Source organism: Ornithorhynchus anatinus, chromosome 12 (assembly GCF_004115215.2).
Source record: "Ornithorhynchus anatinus isolate Pmale09 chromosome 12, mOrnAna1.pri.v4, whole genome shotgun sequence".
NCBI classification, from domain to species: domain Eukaryota; kingdom Metazoa; phylum Chordata; class Mammalia; order Monotremata; family Ornithorhynchidae; genus Ornithorhynchus; species Ornithorhynchus anatinus.
In genome coordinates, this window is record NC_041739.1 from 41542764 (window position 1) to 41568885 (window position 26122).

At 48.4% G+C, this 26122-nt stretch overlaps 1 protein-coding gene across 1 annotated transcript in view; it reads left to right on the forward strand.

Annotated features, from left to right (window-relative positions):
- CXXC4 (CXXC finger protein 4) overlaps positions 1-6523 on the forward strand; it is a 52676-nt gene extending 46153 nt beyond the window's left edge. Inside the window, exon 3 of the mRNA XM_029076944.1 lies at positions 5956-6523. The gene's annotated coding sequence lies outside the window, so the exon portion shown is untranslated. The remainder of the gene's footprint in view (positions 1-5955) is intronic.
- Positions 6524-26122: the final 19599 nt, after the last annotated feature.

Consider the following 26122-nt stretch of genomic DNA (forward strand, 5'->3'; position numbering starts at 1 on the left):
GGGAAGGCTGGGCTAGGCTTCTAGAGGAGTTGAATTTCTAGGAGGGCTTTAAGGTGAGGAGACACAGGATGTGAAGGCAGGGAATGAGTTCAGGAGCAGCAGGTCAAGGCAGGAAAGGCAGATGGGTGGCCTGGTGCAGGGGCAGGCAGGTTGCCAGGCAGGCAGGTGGCTGACAATGGGGCAAGTGGAAGGGAGACCAGCTGAGGCAGGCCTTGGCTATGGTTCTCTGACTGGTGGGAATGACCCCAGATGCAGTAGGAGGATTGGGGCTGCTGGGCTGAGGTGGTGTTGATGGGACCATTGGACTGCAGGCTTGTGGACAGGAGCAGGTAGAAAGGGGCACAGGAGGGGGGGTTATGCCAGCTACCACACTGAATGTCCTCCATCTTATCTGACCTTGGAAGCTAAGCAGGCTTGGGCCTGGTGAACACTTGGATGGGGGGCTGTCTGGGATTGCTGAGTGTTGTAAGTTTTTGCCTCTCATCTCTGGGCCCCTGGGGCCTTCTATTGCAGTCCCTGCCTTTTCTGACCTGGCCATGTCAACCGATGCAGGACCCCACAAAGTTAGATAGCCCTATGCCCAATGAAGAGTTAATACGGCCCTGGCCACAACCTTTCCAGTGGTCAAAGTTTTGAAGGCAGGTTACTATCCCACATAGATCTGGTGCTATATAACTAGTCTTTCTGGGGACTGGGCAACTGCATGGGCCCCTGAGCTCTGGTTTTATATGGAATCCAGGCACCTCAGTCTCCTCTTGTGCCCACCCAGAGCATCTCCATGACTTTCCTAGTCCTCATTTTTTATTCCTTTTCTCTGAGCTCTAGTGGGTCTCAGAACAATCCCTGGAGACCACAGAGACCAGGTGATAAAGAACTGATTGTCAGGAGACCTGGAAAGTTTAAGGCTTGCTAATCTATAACTCCCATGACAAATGAAAGGCTTCAGGGAAACTCTGTTGCTCAGGTTCATTTATTTAAATAAATAAATATTAAAAATATATAAATATTACATATTATTAGGTGTAAGTATATTTATATATTTATTTATTCATATTAATGTCTGTCTCCCACTCTAGACATGAGCTTATTGTGGGCAGGGAATGTGTCTGTTTATTGTTTTATTGTTCTCTCCAGAGCGATCAGCACAGTGGTTTTTACACAGTAAGCACTCAGTAAATATGATTGAATGAATGAATGAAAGATTCTTCCATTTAAAATCAATTGGCCCTTCTCCCTCGCCTGAGTGGTTTCCTAGGCAGGATCCGATTTGTGGGCAAAACTGCCTTGTCATTGGTCTCCATGATTTAATTGGTGGGAAAGTCTTCCTGTTGAGGTCCCTGCCCCAGTGATGCAATCCCTTGTAGTTTGGAAAATGGGAGAGTGGGTTCAGAGAAGCAGCGTGGCCTAGTGGCAAGAGCATGGGCTTGGGAGTCAGAGGTGGTGGGTTCTAATCCCTGGTCTGTCACTTCTCTGCTGTGTGACCTTGGGCAAGTCACTGTGCCTCAGTTACCTCATCTATAAAATGGGGATTGAGACTGTGAGCCCCACGTGGGACAACCTGATTACCTTGTATCTACCCCAGTGCTTGGAACAGTGCTTGGCATATAATAAGTGGTTAACAAATTCCATAATTATAATTATCATTATTATTACAGTGGCCACTCAGCTTTCACTGTATCTTGCCTCTAATGGCAGCAAGTACTTTGTTTCATTCATTCATTCATTCATTCATTCATTCATTCAGTAATATTTATTGAGTGCTTAAAGCATGCAGAGTACTGTACTAAGCACTTGGCAGAGTACAACACAACAATAAACAGGCACGTTCCCTGCCCACAATGAGCTTACAGTCTAGAGGGGAGTGATAGATATTAATATAAATAAATTACAGATATGTACATAAGTGCTGTGGGGCTCGGAAGGGGGAAGAACAAAGGAAGCAAGTCAGGGTGACACAGGAGTGGGAGAAGAGGAAAGGGGGGGCTTAGTCAGGGAAGGTCCCTTGGAGGAGAAGGAGGAGGGGGAGCTGAGAAGGAGTAGGAAGAAGAGAGGGGAGAGAAAAGAGAGATGTGTCACCTCTGCCTCAAATGGCTCAGGAATAGGGACTGAATGTAGCTGAAGGTTAGGAGGTCCTGATCTGGTAATGGGGGAGATGTTCCTTTAAGTTGTAACGCCTCCCTTTGTGTGAGACCAGGGTTGTGGTCCTGCCCACCCTGGCCTTCTCTCCTATCCCAGAGGGGAAGATTTTTCACAAGTACCAGGACCTGATTGGTGGACCATATGAACCCCCACCTCTGTTTGCCTGAGATACTTGTCAAATCAATGAATGGCCCAGTTTTCTTTCTCCCATTTCTGCCCAAGCTGAAGGCATTTTTGAGCTCATCTGCTTGCCTAGCAGATTTAGTGCAGAAGCAAGGGAAGCGGGGAGATGTAGATCAGTCTTGCTGGTGGGGGAATTCATGACTAAATTGGTGTTCTAGCATATATAAATATTTCATCTTAAATGTTCGTCCATTATTCTAAAGAATTGAAATTTACCTGAAAGAATTATTAAGTTTCTCAAAATACTTAAACTCTGTCTGGAGAAAAGCTTGATTCATTCAGTAGTATTTATTGAGTGCTTACTATGTGCAGAGCACTGTACGAAGCCCTTGGAATGTACAATTTGGCAACAGATAGCGACAATCCCTGCTCATTGATGGGCTTACAGTCTAATCGGGGGAGACAGACTGACAAGAACAAGAACAACTTAATCACAATAAATAGAATCAAGGGGATGTTTTGGAAAACTTGGTTCAGTTTGTTTACAGAGTGTAAGAAGTCTAATCATGCAGGAAACGCTATCTTGCCGAGCACCTAGTCCCAATGGTAATGAAGCACTTCCATGAATAGTCATTCATTCATTCGATAGTATTTATTGAGCACTTACTGTGTGCAGAGCACTGTACTAAGCAGTTGGAATGTACAATTCAGCAACAAATAGAGACAATCCCTGCCCACTGATGGGCTTACAGTCTAACTGGGGGAGCCTCAATGTACATCTCATTAACAAAATAAATAGGGTAATAAAAATGTATACAAATGAGCGGACGAGCACAGTGCTGAGGGGAGGGGGGGGCGGGGGAGGAACAGAAGGAAAGGGGGGGAAAAGGGGGCTTAGCTGAATGGAGGTGAAGGGGGGGCAGAAAGGCAGCAGAGGGAGCAGAGGGAAAAGGGGAAGCTCAGTCTGGGAAGGCTTCTTAGAGGAGGTGAGCTCTCAGTAGGGCTTTGAAGAGGGGAAGAGAGTTAGTTTGGTGGAGGTGAGGAGGGAGGGCATTCCAGGACAGTGGGATAGGCAAGAACGGGGGACGGTGAGGAGGTGGGCCGCAGAGGATCGGAGCCTACAGGGTGGGCAATAGAAAGAGAGAAAGGAGGAGAGGTAGGAGGGGGCAAGGTGATGGAGAGCCTTGAAGCCTAGAGTGAGAAATTTTTGTTTTGTGCAGAGTTTGATAGGCAACCACTGGAGGATTTTAAGGAGGGGAGTGACATGCCCAGAGCGTTTCTGCAGGAAGATGATCCGGGCAACGGAATGAAGAATAGATTGGAGTGGGGAGAGACAGGAGGAAGGGAGATCAGAGAGAAGGCTGGCACAGTAATTGTTATCGACAAAAATTAGACAAATTAGGAAGGGTTTGTTTAGTCGATGAAGAGACTAAAGACTCTGAGAGAACGGGTCAAAGAACAGGACAGTAGGAAAGTGGCGAGCAGCCCGTTCGCCCCGATGGGGTAGGAGTGACTGCAGCGCCCCGATCCCGGGCTGCCCTGCCAGCTTTATTGGTATGGTGGAACCCCACGCTGGCGCAGGGCACCCAATCGGGGCTAGGCACATGTAGTAACAGTAGGCAATCAGTAAGCACTTTCATGATCCCATGATACCTGACCAGCCCGCATGAGAGTGGTGCACGAGGTTTGAAGTGGTGCATGGTGGAGGAGTTTCACATGGCATGGCCATTTTACAGTTTGCATGGCACAAGCAATGGCGCAGGCATTTCATAGTTCACATGGCGCAGGTCCTGTGATGCGGGCTTGAGGCTGGCTTCACCATCGCCATCTTGAGGTGGTCTGCACCATCTTGAGGTGGTCCGCACCATCTTGAGGCGGTCCGCAAGAGTCCTCCCTCTGCGTCCTCGGCGCCAAGAGGCCCCCGAGAGACGCACCAGGCATCCTGGCTGTTATCGGGGCGAGGATGGGCAAGCAGCCGGAACTTGTAACGCACCCTGGAGCGCCCTGAAGACACAATCAGGAAAACACAAAAAAAATATGTATACAACCAGCACAGTCAAGGAAGTGCAGCCCATCCAGACGAGGATCGACGAAGCCAAAGAGGTGGGACGCGGGCGGCCTGCGGGGACGGAGACATGGAAGGAAGGCACGGGGGGCGATGGCACAGGTCCTCCAGGAGCTGTCACAGGGACGTCCACTACAGCTGCTTTCACCTGCAAATGATGGATCCACGCCGAGCACTCGGCAACATGAACTGCAGAAAAGTGGTTAAGAGAGAACAAACAGCCACGAGGACAGTACAGGTCCTTGTTGGGGAAAGCCTCAACTCAGCCCGTAAGGCTGTCCATGATGACCAGGGCATGGCGGAAGCTCTCAGCTCGGGGAAGGGCAATAAAATCAATTTGGAGCCCCTCAAAAGGGAGATAAACTCAGGGGCACCCCGCACGGGATGGAACCAGAGGATGGGCCTGATTAAACGAACGGCAGATGGGACATGTCTCTGTGACTCGGCGCGCCACCAGGTGAATGCCAGGGCAAATCAGTAATGGAGGATCATGTCGGCTATGGCCCCTGCCCCAAAATGGGAAGACTTGTGGATCAACTGACAAACAGTGAACAGGGATGAACAGGGAAGGATGGGGCAGTCGTCAGGGATCCAGAAGAACCCGTCCCGCTTGGTAGCCTCATACTTGGTCCTCCACAAGACCTTCTCCTCAACAGTAACAGGTGGGGCAGTAGTCAACAGGGTCGCATCTGCATCAAGTGTAGCAACTACCGTTTTGTCTCAGACAGGGTCCCGAGCAGCCGCCCTAGCAGTGTGGTCTGCCCTGGCGTTACCCAAGCTGATAGCATCTCAGGACCCTGTGTGAGATAGGACGTGGATGACAGCCACTGCAGCAGGTTCTGCCAGAGCCTGAAGCAGCCCCACAATGAGGTTGTCGTGGGCAATAAGCCATCCAGCTGAAATAGCATAACCACGGGCTCGCCAAAGGGCCCCAGTGGCATGGCAAACTCCAAAGGCGTAGCGAAAGTCCATGTAAACATTCACACTGCGGTCTGCCATCAAAAGGAGTGCCCGAGTAAGAGCGACTAGTTCCGCGCCCAAGTAAGAGCGACTAGTTCCACAGCCTGAGCTCTATAAGAAGGAGGTAAGGCGGTTGACCAGACGGTGCCAGTACTGGGAGGTAACAACTACAGCCTCGGAGAACCGGAACCCATCCTCCACGTAGGAGGAACCATCCATGAAGAGCTCAAGGTCAGGGTCAGGGAGAGGAACATTCGTTAAGTCCGGCCTGGCCATTGCCACTGTTGAAGCAACCTGGACACAATCATGTAGTCAGGGTTCTCCCATGAATATATTAGGGAGATCTGTTTTTGCACTTGGATTTTTACCCTTAAGCACTTGCTATTCACCCCTCCCTCAGCTCCACAGCACTTACCTATATATCTGTAATTTATTTTAATATCTATCTCCCCATTTAGTCTGTATTTTTCTTGTGGGTAGGGAACATGCCTACCCACTCTGTTACAGTGTACTCTCCCATATGCTTAGTACAATGTTCTGCACCCAGTTAGTGCTAAATAAATATGATTGATTGATTAATTGATTGAGATATACCACATTCATATTGCTTGTGGAGAGACTGTCCTACATTAGGAGAGTGATAAATGATCCTAGGTTTCTATATTCAGCCAGATTTCCTGATGGAAATTCCTGCCAAACCAGCTGTGGCATTATAATCCTCAGCCAGCGTTCCAGAGACCTCAGCCTGAGAGAATACCTGTTTGGAGATTGATTGGTGCTGATGCAGACCTTCCCTTTCATCTTTCCTGAGGTCCTGAAATATTAAATAGGTACATATACAAGATCCTGGAAAATCTCAGAAAATCCGGGGAACGCATTAAACATAAAATATCCATGTTCTGGGAAAGGTTTGTCACCCTGAACTTTGGAATCAAGACAGTAGTAACAATATTTTGGTCAATGTCTTTGCCATTAATCCTCAAGTGACTGATGAGGAACCTACACTGTGGGTCAACAAACTCCACGAGTCATGTCCGAGTTAAGTAGTTATCACTTTTACACTAGTATAAACAGCAGAGCCAAATGATCTGAATATGATCAACCTGTCCAGTGAAATAACCTTGGGAGCACATTACTGGGAGCAAATACCATCATCATCATTATTATTATTATTCAACACTATAAACAAAATGTATATCTGGGAATGGGTTGAATATTTCTATTCCCTAACCTGCCTGAGAGGCTGTTTTCAAAAGCTACTCTGAATAAAGCTGGTCTTAAATTTAGAGCTGTAATTTGAGTCACTGCTTGATGATAGACTTTTACTTGTTTAGTCTTGAATGCAGATTGTTTGCATTACTTGAACAGATTTGCTGTTTCTCTAATAACTGCATTGTGTATGTCAGAAGGAATGCTGACTAATCTGTGTCAGCAGTCACAACCTGCATTGCCAATGTTGTACATTTATAGCCTAAATATAGTTACTAATCATATTTTTAAACATTTCCTGGTTTGGAGCACTGTACTAGAGAAGCAGTGTGGCTCAGTGGAAAGAGCATGGGCTTGGGAGTCAGAGTTCATGGGTTCGAATCCTGGCTCTGCCACCTATCAACTGTGTGACTCTAGACAAGTCACTTAACTTCTCTATGCCTCAGTTCCCTCATCTGTCAAATGGGGATTAAGACTGTGAGCCTCACATAGGACAACCTGATTGCCCTGTGTCTATCCCAGCACTTAGAACAGTGCTCTGCACATAGTAAGCGCTTAACAAATACCAGCATTATTATCATTATTATTACTAAGAACTGGGAAAGAATACCAAGGGCAATATAGACACGGTCACTACTGCTCAGGGGCTCACAATCTAAAAATAAAAATGGGGAGGAGGGACTGGCACCAGACCCACAAGGAGAAATGAAACTAAACACCAAGACAGCATAAAGACTGAAAGCAAAGATCTGTAGGTTGCTATGACTAGAGAAGCAACATTTCAGATTCTTCACGATCAGAGTCCACATTCCAACCACAGTCACAGTGAGCTATATTTCGTAATCCATCATGTACTGCTTATGATTATTAGAAGTGGAATTTTAAGAGAAAATACATTTGGATAGATTTAGTTAAGAAATGTGGGTTTCTCTTTTCTTGTCTTTATAAACATATGATCCTAGGGAAAATAAATCTGGTATAGAGTTCAACCAGCTTTAACCAGACTTCTGTATACTGTTCCTTCAGCGGGCACGAGTAGAAGACCCAAAGGCACCTGTTTTATTTGAAAAAAAAAAGTAATTTTTCGACACATTTCACAGTTTATTCTTGGTGTGAAGCATGTCTTACCTTTTGAACCTCAAGATTGCTGGGCCGAGCAAACTGCTTGGAGTTTTCCTCTAATGGGCTAGTCTGACACCTGTTTCATTAAACCCTCTTTCTTTTTCTTCTTTCTCTTTTCTCTCCTTTTTAATGATATGCCATGAGTGACTTCGGGGGCAAGTGAAACACAGCTTTTAGTGCCTCGGCCTGAGAAGACCTAATAAGGCACCTAATAGTCGACTCTTAATTAGCTGTGGTTAATAAGGACAGGGATAGCATGGATAAATAAAATCCATAGATAATCCAGAAACCTAATTTTAGCCATTAGCCTCTTAGCTTTTACCTTCTCTATTCCATTTGATTGGAATAAATAAAAATCCCAAACAAATGTATTTTATTTCCAGTTTTTCCAGTCCCTGGTCTTGTGGCTGGTTCAGGTGTACACCAAAGGACAGGAGGGAGTTGGAGAATGAAGATCCTTGATAATACAACCCACTGAAAAATGCAGGTGTCCCATGGATGTATGTTCCTATGGTCATCCACTTTCACTGTCCCCTTGACCTCATGCTGCATCTACAGAAAGCAATAGTCCATTTCAGGGAAGATCAGATTAATTGTTTAGGGGGAAAGATTTTTGTTTGCAAATGGTTCAGCTGGTTTGCTCCAGCCAGGCACTTTCGGTACCCTCACAGGTTGCATTTGTCTCTCCAGTCTTAGCCAGAGAGCGCTCCAAGCCAAATGACACCAGTGGACAGTGATGTTGCCAGAAAAGGCTCCCAGGGTGTATATCGCTCTTGCTTTCCTCCAGAGAGAAGTGAATCCCCCAGAAAATGTGGGGCACGCTGCTCTGAATCCCCATCCACCTGCTCCTGCTTTCTAAGCACTCTTCTGTGGTTAACTGAGGCCTGCCAGTCTGTTTGAAGGTTGTCAGTGTGCAGTAAGTAAATGAGGGGAGTCGCAGACTGCAGATGGCTCAGAGGCACAAGCAAATCCCGAGTCTAGGGTTTGAACAGGAAGAGCCATAGACACTGAGAAGATAAGATTAAGGATCATTTCCTTTTCCTCCTTTTCCTCTTTCTCAGGCCAGGAACTCCAGGGCAGTGTAGTTGTACTGACACTCCCTGTCCCTAAAACCTTTCCATTGCTAGGATGACAAAGGCTCTCTACAAACATCACTGGCTCTGATGCCAAAGAACCACATAAGTGCCTGTGAGATGGTTCAGGCAGGCAGCAGTTCTATGTTCATAAGAGCCCATTCTCCCATTTTATCACAGACCGGGGGATAATTGGAACAGAGCTAGGGAAAAGACATTTGGCCAAATAAAATGATATGCTTGTCTTGTGATTTTAATTATCTGTGTCCAGTCTGATAATCTTGTATCTACCCAGTGCTTTAGCCAATGCTTGGCACACAATTTGTGCTTAATAAATATGATCATTATTATTATGTTTGTTGTGCACTTGTGTGTGTGTGTGTATTTTTCTCTTTGTCTCCTCCTCACTCTCTTATTCAAATATAGGAATGGGAATTAAAAAAACACAAAAAGCTCACCAGTGGTTCTAATCCCTTGTGTCCAGGAGCCAGCTAACAGGCAAAAAAAAAAAAAAAAAGGACTGAGCTGAAAGTAAGAAATGTGTTTTTTGACTTTCAAGTTTTGTTTTCTTAAAATGAAAATATTCTGGTGTTAGGTTAGCCAAAATAGAACAAAGAAAAATAATGTTTTGCTAACTCTACTGCTCTAGGGCCACCAATTCTCTGTTTTACTGAAGAATTCCTCCTCATCTCAAGAGTTTAATCCATTTTCAGTAGAGATTGGTTTTGGTCCCTTAGAACAACCTTTTTTTAAAATGCCAGACATTAATCAGAAGAGATCTGGAGAAACCAGACATTTTTAAAGAGAGCATTAAAATATAGTTTCAAAACAAAAGTTTTAGTAATCAACTGAGCAGTGTTTCAAATTTTTTTCTCTTTTGAGGAAAATTATCATTTCAAATAAAGAAAAGGAAAAAAAGTGAAGGAAGTTGTAAAATCTTTGACTTGGGAAGAGAACAAATAAAATTTATTTGACTTGTAAGCCATCTCAACTCTCTCTCTGCTCTGCAGCCTAAACTTTGGGTATAACAGGGGGAGAAACTCTTCTGTCCCCTCCCTCATTAATCAAGTTCCAGATTTTTACCAGGGTGAAGGGAATATTGAATTGGTTATTCTTTGGCTGAAAGATCTTCCTCCACAGACAATTTTTTGTCAGAAGAGGCCCCAAGGTGAAGCCTCAGGGAGTGCTAAAGAAGATCCCCAACTTCAGGCTGATGTGTCTTCTGGGGATTATGCCCAGATGTAGTAACTGCCTCACCAGGCCTCTCTGCTCATGGGTGGTGGAGAAAAAGGATTCTCTCTTTCCTTCTCGGGGAGGGCATTCCCTGGTCCAAATACCTCATCTGCCAACTAAATATTTAAAACAAAAGGAAAATTAAGGAAGCAGCATTTAAAAAGAAAGGTGAGCCATAGGGTGGTCACTGATGGTCTTTGAAAATGTCAGAAGCATCCAGAACCAGAGTAAACTTCCCGAAGGTCCTTATGACAAATCAGTTTGATGGGGCTCCGATGTGTGATGTCATTGTATCACCCTGTGTGTGCTTTATGGGACCCATCCTGCCAGCTTTACCCCGACCCTGCTGCCACCCCAAAGTCACTCCCCTGCTGGGCAGGACTAAACTCAGCACCCACAAAGACACCTATCCTGGCCCATGCTTGCTCCTCGGCCCACACTCCTGGCTTTGCCCAGTCTCTTCTTGGGCCTCCAGAGAACATGAGTTGTATTAGGCATGAATACAGTTGATGCCTCCAGGCTCAATGACCCTCCCAATCCTGCCCTATTGTCCTGGTTTTGAGGTTGGCTGGGCAGGGACAGCTGCCTTCAGTCAGGGTCTTCAGTCAAGCTCCTCCCATCCCACTCTCGAGTCCTTCTGGAGGCCCAAGCAGGTGCAGGACTGAATGGCTATATGCCTCACCAGCACAGCCTCAGCCAAGCAATGTGGAGGCCCTGGAGCCGAGCCCCGAAGCCCTCCACTCCGACACTGGGCTGATAATGGTCTGCTTCCCATAGTCCCGAGGCTCAGGTTTCAGGGGAATCTCAGCTCAGCCTATCCCATCACCCCGATAGTTTCTATTCCATTGGCTCTGGGGAGCACCCACCCCCACCAGAGCCTTTCACTCATTTATTTTTCAATAGTATTTGTTTAGTGCTTACTATGTGCCGAGAACTGCATTAAACCCTGAGGTAGATACAAGCTAATGAGGTTGGATGCAGTTTATGTCCCAAACGGGGCTCACATTTTCAATCCTCATTTGACAGATGAGGTAACTAAGGCACGGAGAAGTTAAGTAACTTGCCCATGGTCACCCAGCAGTCAAGTGGCAGAGCCAGACCTGCTCTCTTTCCACTAGGCCATGCTGCTTCTCTCTTGAGGACCTTTCCCTCATGCCTCCTGCTCCCAACCTGACCCAGAAAGGGGTGGGGATGGATTTGGGGATTGCTCTCTCCCACTTCCTTGGGGCAAAGGAGTAAGACCTGAGATGAATGGCAGGCGAAGGTGGTAGGGCTGTAGCAGCAGGCTGGGTAGCTACTACTGCTGCTACCCTTGTCCCCCTCTTCCTCCTCCAAACTCATCCTTATCCCCTGTCAGGAGGTGAGCAGGTGCAGCAACACCTTCTATGTGACTTTGGGCAAATCACTTAACTTCTCTGTGCCTCACTTACCTCATCTGTAAAATGAGGATTAAGACTGTGACCCCACGTGGGACAACCTGAGCACCTTGTATCCTCCCCAGCACTTGGAACAATGCTTTGCACATAGTAAGCACTTAACAAATGCCACAATTATTATTATGTGCCTGAGTGGGAGAGACACTGGGCATTGGCTCTGTGCAGCCCCGGTACCATTCTGCCCCAGTGAGAGCTGACTGACTTCCATTCATTCATTCATTCAATAGTATTTATTGAGCGCTTACTATGTGCAGAGCACTGTACTAAGCGCTTGGGATGAACAAGTCGGCAACAGATAGAGACAGTCCCTGCCGTTTGACGGGCTTACAGTCTAATCGGGGGAGATGGACAGACAAGAACAATGGCAATAAATAGAGTCAAGGGGAAGAACATCTCGTAAAAACAATGGCAACTAAATAGAATCAAGGCGATGTACAATTCATTAACAAAATAAATAGGGTAATGGAAATATATACAGTTGAGCGGACGAGTACAGTGCTGTGGGGATGGGAAGGGAGAGGTGGAGGAGCAGAGGGAAAAGGGGAAAAAGAGGGTTTAGCTGCGGAGAGGTAAAGGGGGGGTGGCAGAGGGAGTAGAGGGAGAAGAGGAGCTCAGTCTGGGAAGGCCTCTTGGAGGAGGTGAGTTTTAAGTAGGGTTTTGAAGAGGGAAAGAGAATCAGTTTGGCGGAGGTGAGGAGGGACGGCATTCCAGGACCTCGGGACGACGTGGCCCAGGGGTCGACGGCGGGATAGGCGAGACCGAGGGACAGTGAGGAGGTGGGTGGCAGAGGAGCGGAGCGTGCGGGGTGGGTGGTAGAAAGAGAGAAGGGAGGAGAGGTAGAAAGGGGCAAGGTGATGGAGAGCCTTGAAGCCTAGAGTGAGGAATTTTTGTTTGGAGCAGAGGTTGATAGGGAACCACTGGAGGTGTTTAAGAGGGGGAGTGACATGCCCAGATCGTTTCCGCAGAAAGATGAGCCGAGCAGCGGAGTGAAGAATAGACTGGAGCGGGGTGAGAGAGGAGGAAGGGAGGTCAGAGAGAAGGCTGACACAGTAGTCTAGCCGGGATATAACGAGAGCCCGTAGCAGTAAGGTAGCCGTCTGGGTGGAGAGGAAAGGGTGGATCTTGGCGATATTGTAGAGGTGAAACCGGCAGGTCTCGGTAACGGATAGGATGTGTGGGGTGAACGAGAGAGACGAGTCAAGGATGACACCGAGATTGCGGGCCTGAGAGACGGGAAGGATGGTCGTGCCATCGACGGTGATAGAGAAGTCTGGAAGAGGACCGGGTTTGGGAGGGAAGATGAGGAGCTCAGTCTTGCTAATGTTAAGTTTTAGGTGGTGGGCCGACATCCAGGTGGAGACGTCCCGGAGGCAGGAGGAGATGCGAGCCTGAAGGGAGGGGGAGAGGACGGGGCGGAGATGTAGATCTGCGTGTCATCTGTGTAGAGATGGTAGTCAAAGCCGTGAGAGCGAATGAGTTCACCGAGGGAGTGAGTGTAAATGGAGAACAGAAGAGGGCCAAGAACTGACCCTTGAGGAACTCCAACAGTTAAGGGATGGGAGGGGGAGGAGGCTCCAGCGAAGGAGACCGAGAATGACCGGCCAGAGAGGTAAGAGGAGAACCGGGAGAGGACGGAGTCCATGAAGCCAAGGTGAGATGAGGTATGGAGGAGGAGGGGATGGTCGACAGTGTCAAAGGCAGCAGAGAGGTCAAGGAGGATCAGAATGGAGTAGGAGCCATTGGATTTGGCAAGAAGGAGGTCACGGGTGACCTTAGAGAGAGCAGTCTCGGTAGACTGGAGGGGACGGAAGCCAGATCGGAGGGGGTCTAGGAGAGAATGGGAGTTAAGGAATTCTAAGCATCAATTGTAGACGACTAGTTCTAGGATTTTGGAAAGGAAGGGTAGTAGGGAGATAGGGCGATAACTGGAGGGGGAAGTGGGGTCGAGAGTGGGTTTTTTTAGGATGGGGGAGACGTGGGCATGTTTGAAGGCAGCGGGGAAGGAGCCATTGGAGATTGAGTGGTTAAAAATAGAAGTTAAGGAAGGTAGGAGGGCAGGGGCGATGGTTTTAATAAGGTGAGAGGGAATGGGGTCCGAGGCGCAGGTGGAGGGGGAGGCACTTGCGAGGAGGGAGGAGATATCCTCTGAGGATACTGCAGGGAAGGATGGGAAAGTAGGGGAGAGGGTTGGTGGGGGGGGGAGGGGAGAGGCGGAGGGGTGACTTTGGGGAGCTCAGACCTGATCGTGTTGATTTTCATGAGGAAATAGGTGGCCAGATCATTGGGGGTGAGAGATGGGGGAGGGGGAGGAACAGGGGGCCTAAGGAGAGAGTTAAAGGTCCGGAACAATCGGCGGGGGTGACGGGCATGGGTGTCGATGAGGGAGGAGAAGAAGTTTTGCCTGGCGGAGGAGAGGGCAGAATTAAGGCAGGAAAGGATAAATTTGAAGTGTGTGAGGTCGGCTTGGTGCTTGGACTTTCGCCAGCGGCGCTCAGCAGCTCGAGCATAGGAGCGTAGGAGGCGGACACAGGAGGTGATCCAGGGCTGTGGGTTAGTGGAGCGAGAGCGGCGGAGGGAAAGGGGGGCGAGAGAGTCGAGGTGAGTAGAGAGGGTGGAGTTGAGAGCGGAGACCCGATCATCGAGAGTGGGAAGAGAGGACAGGGCGGCGAGGTGAGGAGAGATGCTATTGGAAAGACGGATGGGATCGAGAGAGCGGAGGTCTCCGTGGGGCAGTAGCGAAGATTTGCAGGGGGAGGGAGTGTGAGAGATGAGGCAGGTGAGAAGGTTATGGTCAGAGAGAGGGATTTCAGAGTCGGTGAGGGAGGAGATAGTGCAGCGGTAGGAGATGACGAGATCGAGGGTGTGACCGAGTCGGTGAGTGGGCGCGGTATGGTGGAGGAGGAGGTCGGCAGAGTCGAGGAGGGATAGCAGGCGGGTGGCAGAGGAGTCGTCGGGAATATCCATATGGATGTTGAAGTCTCCAAGGATCAGAGTGGGCAGAGAGAAGGAGAGAAGGAAGATGAGAAAGGGGTCAAGGTGGTTGAAGAAGTTGGAGGTGGGACCGGGAGGGCGGTAGATGACAGCGACAAGTATCTGGAGGGGGTGGTAGAGGCGAATGATATGGGCTTCGAAGGAGGGGAAGGAGAGGAAGGGGGGAGGAGGGATAGCGCGGAAGCGGCAACGGGGCGAGAGGAGGAAGCCGACGCCTCCTCCCTTACCGGTGAGTCTGGGGGAGTGGGAGAAGGAGAGGCCTCCGCCGGAGAGAGCGGCGGCGGAGACCGTGTCTTCGCGAGAGACCCACGTTTCTGAAAGGGCGAGAAGGAGGAGAGAGCGGGAGAGGAAAAGGTCATGGACGAAAGGTAGCTTACCTGTAATAGAGCGGGGGTCCCAGAGGTCACACTTGAAAGTAGCTGTGGGTGCAAGTGGGGGAGGGGGGAAGGGCAGGGGGAGGGGAGGGTTTGGATGGGAAGGAGGTGGCGGGGCCCTGGACAGGGAGAGGGGGATGAGGGGTGGCCGTGGGACAAGAGGACTGGGATGGGGCGTGGGTGGGGAAGAGAGAAGGGAGAAGGGGGTGAGGAGGGGGTTTGGTGGGGGGAAGAGTAGGGGGAGGGGGAAGAGGGGTAGCGCTGGTAAAGTGGGGTTCTAGGGCGGGGGAGGGGAGGGGGGGAGGAGACAGAGGAGAGAGTGGGAAAGAGCTGAGCGAGAGAGGGGAAGGGGAAGGGGAGGATAGGAAGGGGAGGGAGGGGGGGGAGGGAGGGAGGAGGGACATGGCGAGGCCAGAGAGGTGGGTGGCAGCACTGACAACAATTAACAGTAATAAACGAAATCGGTAATATAGCAACATGATACAGTATGATACAATACAGTAGTGCTAATATAGCAACATGATACAGTATGATACAATATAGTCGTGTTAATAAAAGGGCGATGACCAGGGTCGGTGGTAGGCTCGATTAAGGGGCGACCTGATCAAACTCAAAGTCTGACGACAATAAACAATAACAAGCGAAATCGCTAATATAGCAACATGGTACAGTAAGACACACTACAATAGTGTTAATAAACAGGCGATGACCAGGGTCAGGGGACGAGCCGACCCTACCCGATCAGACTCAAAGTCAAGCGGCCAGCGGCCGAGAGAGTCCCAGAGCTCATGACCAAATGTCCCTGTGGCGGCGGGGGGGCCCTGAGGTTGTCCGGGGTGGGTGGCGGCCGTAGGCGGCGGCTAAGGTTAGGTAACATGGTGAGAACAAGGACGTCGTCGCCCGGGGCGGGGGCGGGGGAGATGAATCACCTCAAGGGGGAAGAGGGAGTGAGGCCTTCCCAAAATGGCCACCTCAGGCAGAGTGGGGGCTTCTCAAAATGGCCGCCTTGGGCGGAGTGGGGGAGAGGTTGGGGAGCACAGTGTCCCCGGGCCCGAGCAGGGGGACACAATGTCCCCAGAGGACACAATGTCCTTGGGGCCGAGCAGGGGAGCACAATGTCCCCAGGATCCAGAGTTGCTGCTCCCCACTACTGGGTGCTGGCTAATTCCAATCAATCAGTCAATCAATCAGTGATGTTTATTGAGTTCTTACTGTGTACAGAACACTAAACTAAGTGCTTGGAAGAGTACAATACAAGCGTAGGTAGATATGATCCCTGACAACAAGGAGTTTACAGTCTGGTGGGGTAGGCAGACATTAAAATCAACTACAAATAGGGAAAAACAGTAGAATGCAAGGACATGTACACCAGTGCTTGGGGGCTCAGGATCTAGTGAATATCAAGTGCATAGCAAACACAGAAGGGAAGGCAAATACCATGGGGAAAAGAGGGGCTATTCAGGGAAGACTTCTTGGAGGAGATATATTTGAGTAGGACATTGAAGATGGGGAGAATGGTTGTGTGCCAAATATGAAGGGGGAGAGAATGTCCAGGAAAGGGGGAGGGCATGGGGTTGACTGCAAGAGAGATGAGATTGAGGTGCAGTAAGGAGGTTGGAGCCAAAGGAATGAAGAGTGCAGGTTGGGTTGTAGTGAGAGAGGAGTACGGTAATGTAGGAAGGAAAGAGGTTGTTGAGCACCTTGAAGCAAATAGTAAGGAGTTTTTGTTTGATGAGGTGGTGGATGCTCAGCCACTGGATATTTTTGAAGAATGTGGAAACAGACAGCATGGCCTAATGGATAAGGCATGAGCCTAGGAGTCAGAAAGAACTGAGTTCTAATCCCGGCTCTGATATTTGTCTGCAGTGTGACCTTAGGCAAGTTACTTCATGTCTCTGAACCTCAGTTACCTCATCTGTAAAATAGGGATGGTGGAACAGGGACTGTGTCCAACCTGATTACTTTGTATCAACCTCAGTGCTTAGAACAGTGCCTGGCACATAGTAAGCACTTACCCAATGCCATCATCATCATTACTATTATTATTGACTGACCTGTATTTAAAAATGATTAGAGCAGGAGTGTGAAATATGGAGGAGTAGCTGGAGCAGGGAGGTTGGCGAGGAACCTGATGGAGTGCTTGAGACAGGATATATCATGGGATTGGACTGATGTGGTATTAGGTTGGTGTTGAGGAAGAAGTGGATTCTAGAGTTATTGTGAAGGTATAACTGGCTAGATTTGGTGACTGACTAAATATGTGGGTTGAATGAGAGAGATGAGTCAAGGATAATGAGAAGCATTATAGCCTAATAGATAGAGCACAGGCCTGAGAGTCAGAAGGATCTGTGTTCTAATTCCAGTTCTGCCACTTGTCTGCTACGTGACCTTGGGAAACTCACATCTTCTCTTTACTTCAATTACTTTATCAGTAAAATGGGAATTCAGACTTTGAGCCCCATGTGGGACATAGACTGTGTCCTACCTCATCAGCTGGCATCTACCTCAGCACTTAGTACAGGGCCTGACACAGAATCAACAAATGCCATTAAAGAAATAGTACTTATGATACAGGAAGGGTGGTGGTGTTGTCTGCCGTGATGGGGAAGTTTGGCTGGAGGAGAAGAATTGGGGATGTAAGTTTGAGAAGCCAAACTTTGGACATGTAAGTTTGAGGTGCCATGTAAATTTGGAGGGACATCCATTGAGAGAAATCCTGAAGCCAGGAAGAAGCAACCACAGAGAAGGAGAGAGATCAAAGCCACAGATGTAGATTTGGGAGTCATCTAGGTAGAGATGGTAGTTGAAGCTGAGGGCACTAATGAGTTGTCCAAGAGAGTGGAATAGAGGGGCATCCAGAACTGAGCTTTGAGAGACCACCTCAGTTAGCAGATGGGAGGCAGGAGAGGAACCGACAGAAGAGATTGAGAAAGAGTGGCCAGAGAGACAGGGGCAGAACCAGGAAAGGTAGTGTCAGTGAAACCAAAGATTGACAGTGTTTTTAGAAGATGAGGGGGGTATACTGTGATAAAATCATCTGAGAGGCCTAGGAGGATTAGGATAAAGTAGATTGGATCTGGCAGGAAGGAAGTCATTGGTGTCCTTGAAGAGGGCAGTTTCTGTGGAATGAAGGGGTGGAAGCAAGATTGCGGTGGGTCAAGGAGAGATTAGGAAGAGAAGTAGAAACAGTGAGTAAATTGGTTGAGTGAGGAATTTGGAGAGGAATGGTAGGAGGGAGATGATGGCACCATAACTGGAGAGTACAGTGGGATCAAAGCATTTTCTTTAAGAAAGGGAAAGAAGGGAGAAGGCCAAGTGTTTTAATAAAGTGTGAAGGGATCGGGTCACAAACTCAGTTGGAGGGAGTAGATTTTAAGAGGAAGGGGAAGATCATGTGAGACAATAATAATAATAACAATGGCATTTTGTTAAGTGCTTACTATGTGCAAAGCACTATTCTAAGTGCTGGGGAGGATACAAGGTGATCAGGTTGTCCCATGTGAAGCTCACAGTTTTAATCCCCATTTTACAGATGAGGTAACTGAGCCACAGAGAAGTGAAGTGACTTCCCCAAGGTAAGACAGCAGACAAATAGTGGAGGCTGAATTAGAACCCATGACCTCTGACTCCCAAGCCCGTGCTCTTTCCACTAAGCCACCCTGCTTCTCATCCTCATGGTAAAGATGGGAGAGTTAAAACGGGGAAGATTGGGGGGTTCATGCCTCATGGTTTTTTTTTTTATGAAATAGAAAGTTCACTGGGACTTGACATTAGGGACAGGGAGAGTTAAAAATCTGAAACAGCTGGAGTGGGTGGAGAAGTCTTGTTTCAATTGGTAGAGGAGAAGGCAGAATTAAAGCAGGTAAGGATGAGTTTCAGATGGATGAGCTCAGTCTGATGTTTAAATTTCCTTCAGCAGCTCTCTACAGCTCAATTGCAGGAGTGGAGGGAGTGTACAGTGGTGGTGATCCAGGACTGTGGGTTGGTGGTATGAGATTGTTGGAGAGACAGGGAGCAAGGGAAATGAGTTCAGTGGAGTGGATGAGGTTGAAGGTGTATATTTGGGTGTCAAGACAAGGTAGGCTGCATGTGAAGACCAAATGGAATATGATGATTTGTGACAATTGGAGGGGGTTGAGAGATTGAAGATCTCTGTGGGGGGGACAGGGTATTTTTGTCAGGAGTGAGTGTGTGGGAAAGAATGCAGGTGAGGAGGTGTGGTTGGATAGAAGGATTTCTTGAGTTGGTGATGGTAGACTGTATAGGGTTTAGAGATAATGAGCTCTTACTCTCCCAAGCACTTAATAGAGTGCTCTGCAAACATTAAGCATTCAGTAAATGCCACTGATGATTGATGAAGATACAGAGTGTATCCAAGTTGGTAAGTGGGTGAGGTGGGGTGGAGCAGGAGGTCAGTAGAATTGAGGAGCGGAAGCAAGCAGCAGGAAGGTTGTCCAGAACATCCGCATGGATACTGAAGTCTCTGAGGATCAGGTTAGGGATGAAGAATGAGAGATTGACTGTGAGAAGGGCACCAAAATGGATATCAAAGTTGACGGTGGATCCTGGCAAGTGGTAGATGACAGTGACCAGTAATTGGAGTAGATGATAGAGATGGATGAAATGGACAAGAAGCAAACCAATTTCTCTCCCATTCCCAGTGAGTCTTGAGGAGTGGGAGAAGAGGCCTCCTGGGAGAGAGAAGCATGTGAGACAGTGTTGCCTAGGGAGAGCCAGGTTTCAGTGATGGTGAGAAGGAGCAATGACTGGGGTCAGGAATAGGTCAAGAATGAAGGGGAGTTGGGGTCTGGGAGTAAGAAGGCCATGGGTTCTACTCCTGGCTTCACTACTTCTATAATGGAGCTGGGATTCCTTAGGCCATATTTAGTTGGAGCTGTCAGATGGAAGCAGAAACAATGTGGCTTAGTGGAAAGAGCCCAGGCTTGGGGAGTCAGAGGATATGGATTCTAAACCTGGCTCCACCACTTGTCTGCTGTGTGACCTTGGAAAAACCACTTAACTTCTCTGTGCCTCAGTTACCTCGTCTGTAAAATGGGGATTAAGACTGTGAGCCCCACATGGGTCATGATTACCTTGTATCTACCCCAGAGCTTAGAACAGTGCTTGGCAGATAGTAAGCGCTTAACAAATACCATAATTATTATTATTATTGTTATTATGGAAGAGGGGGATGGGGAGGGGCATGATGTGAATAAATGACTGGGGAGGACGAGGGGAAGGACATTGCAGGAGGAGGGGAGTATGGGGCAGTGGAGGGAAAAGATAGGGATGGGTTGATTAGATATGAGAGGACATGGTGATGTGAGGAAGCTTTAAGAGCCTAGTTCTGGATTGTAAAATGGAGAAATTGTCCAGAGCAGCTCCTTAATCTGCTGTTTCCAGCACTTAATCGCTGTAGGGGATTGCAGGTCCTTCTAGGGAGTTGAGAAGGAACATAACCAGTCTTCAGTCACCCTCATCCAGGGGTTTTTTTTTGAGAGTAAATGGGTGAATATTGATGTGTAAACAGACAGCTGTTGATATGTAAACAAGCAGAGGGGAAACTGCCTTGGGAGGGAGGCACACTAGTCAGGCCATTAGTATGCTCATTAGAGGGTATTAGTGCTCTGTAGTGCTCTTTGCTGCTGAGCTGTTTGCTTGAGGGGTGGGTCCGGCTGGAGCAATTGATTGGTGGCGGGGACTCAGCTAAGGCGGCTGACTGGCGGAGTGCATCTGAACCAGGACAGTGAGGAAGAGGAGCGGGGGGAATCAGGAGTATTGGGTTGGGGACTTACGAGCAGCAAATAGCCCCTCAAATGATTCAGCGACCCTCCTCCCAGGTCCAGGCTAAAAACACAGGGGCCCGGCCAGCAAAATCCTGTGTGACTTGCCGGAATTGGAGGTAACCAAAGAACAATCAGAACAGCTCTCACAGGGAGCTGAGCGTGCCTCAGTGTCCGGAGCTCGGGTACTGGCTCCTGGTGCTGGCTTCAGCAGCCTCCTTGGCCGGGGTGGCAGCGATGAGCCCATCTGGCTCGGGGCAGGGTTCCCTGTGAAGACAAGCATGGGGACCAGTGGGTCAATTGCACCTGGTGGGGATGGTCAGGATATGGTGCAGAAAGATCGAATGGTTCTTCAGCAGCACCCATATCACCCCATGCACAGCCACCAGTTTCCTCCTGGTCACGGCCTCATCCCTGCCCAAGCCCGCAGACCTCTGAGATCATGCAGAGATGGGAAGGGTGCCACAGGCTCAGGCTGGGGCCAGGTTCATGCCCTGGCCCCGCAGCTGGCATGGTTTGAATCGACCTGAACAGTGCCATTAACTTGGTCCAGCTGTGGCCAGGTAATATAGAAGTGGGTGCCACCCAAACCAGGGAAATCTGCCTAACTGAGCCCGGATGGGTTCCCCAGGCCATGGAGGATAGGCCTCAGGCAATACTGTTGGATGCTGGGATCCCTCGGGATGGGAGGGAGAACCTGATCTGGGTGCTCTGCTGTCTCCTTGCCCACTCGACTGGGTCCACAGTCAATCAATGAATGGTGTTTATTAATAATTATGGTATTTATTAGCACTTACTATGTGCCAAGCACTGTACTAAGCATTGGGGATACAAGCAAATTGGGTTGAACACGATCTCTGTCCCATATGGGGCTCACAGTCTCAATCCCCATTGTGCAGATGAAGTTACTGAGTCACAGAGAAGTGAAGTGACTTGGCCAAGGTCACACAGCAGATAAGTGGTGGAGCTGGGATTAGAACCCTACTTAAAACTCACCTCCTCCAAGAGGCCTTCCCAGACTGAGCTCCCCTTCTCCCTCTACTCCCTCTAGCACCCCCCCTTCACCTCTCCACAGTTTAACCCTCTTTTCCCCCCATTTCCCTCTGCTCCTCCCCCCTACCTTCCCATCCCCTCAGCACTGTCTGCTCAACTGTATATATTTTCATTACCCTATTTGTTGTGATAATGAAATGTACATCGCCTTGATTCTATTTAGTTGCCATTGTTTTTACGAGATGTTCTTCCCCTCGACTCTATTTATTGCCATTGTTCTCGTCTGTCCGTCTCCCCCGATTAGACTGTAAGCCCGTCAAATGGCAGGGACTGTCTCTATCTGTTGCCGACTTGTTCATTCCAAGCGCTTAGTACAGTGCACTGCACATAGTAAGCACTCAATAAATACTATTGAATGAATGAATGAATGAATGAACCCATGACCTTCTGACTCCCAAGACCGTGATCTTTCCACTACGCCATGTTTTTTGAGGGCTCACAGTGCGCAGAGCATTGTACTAAGTGCTTGGGAGAACACAGTTCTAAGAACAATATAGAGAAGCAGTGTGGCTCAGTGGAAAGAGCCCGGGCTTGGGAGTCAGAAGTCATGGGTTCGAATTCCTGCTCTGTCACTTGGCAGCTGTGTGACTGTGGGCAAGTCACTTAACTTCTCTGTGCCTCAGTTCCCCCATCTGTAAAATGTGGATTAAGACTGCGAGCCTCATGTGGGACAACCTGATTGCCTGTATAGCTCAGCGCTTAGAAAAGTGCTCTGCACATAGTAAGCGCTTAACAAATAACATTATTATTATTATTATTACAGTTCAGTCGGTAGACACGATCCTGCTCTCAAGCAGCTAGTGGGCAAAGAAGTCATTTTTTCCTACCACCATCTTCACCTTCCTCCCTCCCTGTCCTCTCACCTTCCTTTTCACCTCTACCTCCCCAGCCCTCTGCTCCACCACCTTCTATTCTCCTTGCCCTAGAACTCTTCTGCAGCCCTGGGCTATAGCTCCAAAAGCCCCTGCATCAATCCAGATCTGGTGAAGCAGCATTAAATAATGACATCATGCCTGGCCATTTGCAGAAGTATGCTGAGTTTGCTCAAACTCAATGTTTCTATCTGACCCTAAACACTTATTGTAGAGCCTTTATATTACCATCCCACATCCCTCTAAACACAGGTAGCATTTCCAAGCCTGGCAGCAAAAGCTGCAGTCGAGTGAGGCTGGGAGTAGTATCTCTCACAGACAGGGACAGACAGATGAAATGCAAACTGTCCAGTTCTATGTGTTATGTGTGACTTTAAAAGAAAAGTAGCATACATATCCTGAAATGATGCCCTGCAGAAGTTTTGAAAATATAAAATATGGTCAGAAGTGATTGGCTATCAGACAGATGATGATTTTTATTTTAGTGAGGGATATTTTAAATTGAGACAGATCAGGGATATTTGAAAGCTGGTGCAGTAGGGCATGGCTTCTGAGTTCTTAGCATTTCTTTATTAGCAAGTTACTCACAGCCCTGGCCCCTTCTCAGCCTGGAGTTCTGTTCACCTCTAGAGACAATAATCATTCTTCACCCTTATCGTAATGTCGTGAGTGCAGAAGTTAGGCATAATCTTGAAGCCTGTGACAAAGTATGGGACTTTTGACTCCATGGCCTTTTCATCGGCAACAAATTTCCCACAGAAAAGAGCAAAATCAGAGCAGATAACCAAGTTCCTGCCTAGATTACATTTTTCCCTTAGGAGCCACCATTATAGCTGAATATGAAAATGTTCATTTGGGCACTGGTCTACATCTTTGCAAATCTTTATTTTAGAATGAACTTTACAAAATGATTTCATTGCAAAAGAACCAAGTACACATTAATTTTGTTTCGAAGGTATGGTTGGAAAGAATGGGAGGTTGTAGAAGTTTGAAAGTTCACCTCTTTCATCTGATGGCAAATAATGCTTCCTAAATTACTAAATGCCAGACATTACCAGATATATGGTAACGAGATATTCGTGCGGTGTATTTGTCAACTTGGAGGTGACGTTTTGCTCGTTACTCTTAATAATAATAATGTTGGTATTTGTTAAGCACTTACTATGTGCCGAGCACTGTTCTAAGCACTGGGGTAGATACAGGTAGATACTCTTCTTTTTCCTTTCACCAATACTGTGTAAATCGAAGAGGTTTGCAGCAAAACTATTGATGTTACACCCAGTTCTCCTATAACACAAGAGTTTTCATGGTTTTCAAGTCCTTCTAGTCTGTCAGGATGGCAGAGGGTTGAAAGTAGGCCTCATTATCTTTTAACCACCCTCAAAACTCCACCACCAAACCAGAAACACTAGACTCAGAGCAAGTGCCCTGACTGAGAACCATAGTGTCATCTCTTTCTTTTCTGTGTGCCAGCTCAGGGACAGAGGGGACTCTTTTTATTGCCTCCTAACATTATCCATAAGGGAGAAGGCAGATTATGTAAGCCATAAAACAATATTTTGACATCAGAATGGCGATTTTCAAGCTGTGGCAAATTCACACCAAAAAACCCATCTTTATTTCACAGAAGAAAACCTTCATGAAGAATAGAGAGGTGGATTTGATCTTTTCTTTTCTTGTCCATAAACTAGCAAAAGCTTCCCAGCTCAAAGTGAGAAGTAAATCATTCCCATAGGTAGCCCAAACAAAAAGGGGCATGAGGCTGGACCTGGTTGATGGATTTGAAGTTCTACAATATTCAAGCCCTGAAATTTGGAAATTCAAGAGGAGGAAGCTATTGGACCTGCTGGGCTACAAGAGCTGGACTTGTCTGGAGAGGAAGAGCTTCTGTTGGCTGTCCTGCTCTGCCCACAGTCAGTGTCCTGCTGATTACAAGGGAAGGAATGGCAACCCCACTCCATGCTTCCAGCTGGCTCCTGAAGATAGGTGGGTCTTCTCTTCTCTAGAACTTGGTTAACTTGGTTAACTTGAAGGGGCAGAAGGGCCAGCTGAGAGGGAACAGGGGAGAGAGGCAGGCAAAAGTCCTAGAACACAGAAGTTCAGCCCAGAGGCAAAAGTCCTAGAACACAGAAGTTCAGCCCAGACCCCAACAACTCTGGTCTCGCTCTTGGTTTCCTATCAAAAGCATCCCAACATTTGGCCACTCTGAAGCCAGAGTCAAATTGGCCACTCTTCTTTATGTGATCTGGTGGCATCATACAAGGAGAAAGGAGCATGTCAACACTGGGGGAACTGGGTCAGCTACCTCCACCCTTCAGTACAACATCACCCTGCTTCCTGGTGCAGTCTCCACTGCTTCTTGGGAAGGGGACACCAGCCATCTCATGCCCAGAAACCTCCCCATGAGTGATGGGAAATGTTGTGTAGCATGAGGCGGCATAGAGCCCAAGCTTCTTCTCCCCATCCTCACAGCAGAATAGCCCACAGATGTGCCCCAGTTCCCCCTGCTACCATCTCAGCTTCTGGAGCTGTAGGCTGGCTGTAATCAGTGCTACATTTCATCCCCTTCTCGGTCCCCAGAATCAACTTGGCACACCCACCTCTCCGGGCTCTTGAGGTAGAGAGCTGCGTCCTCTTGGCTGCTGGCTCCTCTCCAGAGCATCTTCTGGCACCCTGGGACAGTATGGGTAACCCCCAGGCTTTGGCATTTGGGAATTGGGACCTGGAATGTGGCCACATGGAGAGAGAAGGGGCCCCACCAGGCTCCATATCTCCTCCTGTGCTTCCCTCGTTAATGCCTTACCAGAGTTCCCAGCTCCCCCAACCCCCTGCCCACCTGACTGCACTCACCTCTCCTCCCCTGCCCCTCCCCACCCCATGCCATTCTATGCCCATTCCCCACCTAGGTCGCTAAATTAAAAAAACCAAAAAACCTCATGGCAGACATTTGCAAGAGGAGAGAAGAAGGATCACAAAACAAGGATGACTACCGCACATGTGCAACATCAGAGTGAGGCGGCAGGGTCTCTGCACATTTGCGGTGGCCACCTTGAGTGGGCCGAGACAACACACCCCCATCCCTGCCATATGTCACTCTAGGGTGACAGGTTACCTATGACCTCATGCAGTCCCTCATCTGGGACTGCAGCTGAGGCTGGACAGATTCCAGAAAGACTCCCAGAATGTCCTGGCAAATTCAGGGAAACAAAGATTTGGAAGTTGCATCCCTACTGGAAAGATGAGGGGACTGAAAGTCTAGAGACCCAGGTTCCAGTTCCAGCTCCACTCATGGCCTGATGTGTCACCTTGGGCAAGTTATCTAACTTCTCTGGGACTCAGTTTCCTAATCTCCAGGAAGTCTCCACCTGGATGTCGGCCTGCCACCTAAAACTCAACATGAGCCAGACTGAGCTCCTCATCTTCCCTCCCAAACCCGGTCCTCTCCCAGACTTCCCTATCACCATGGATGGCACGACCATCCTTCCTGTCTCTCAGGCCTGCAATCTCGGTGTCATCCTTGACTCGTCTCTCTCGTTCACCCCACACATCCTATCCGTTACCAAGACCTGCCAGTTTCACCTTTACAATATTGCCAAGATCCGCCCTTTCCTCCCCACCCATACGGCTACCTTACTGCTACGGGCTCTCGTTATATCCTGGCTAGACTACTGTGTCAGCCTTCTCTCTGA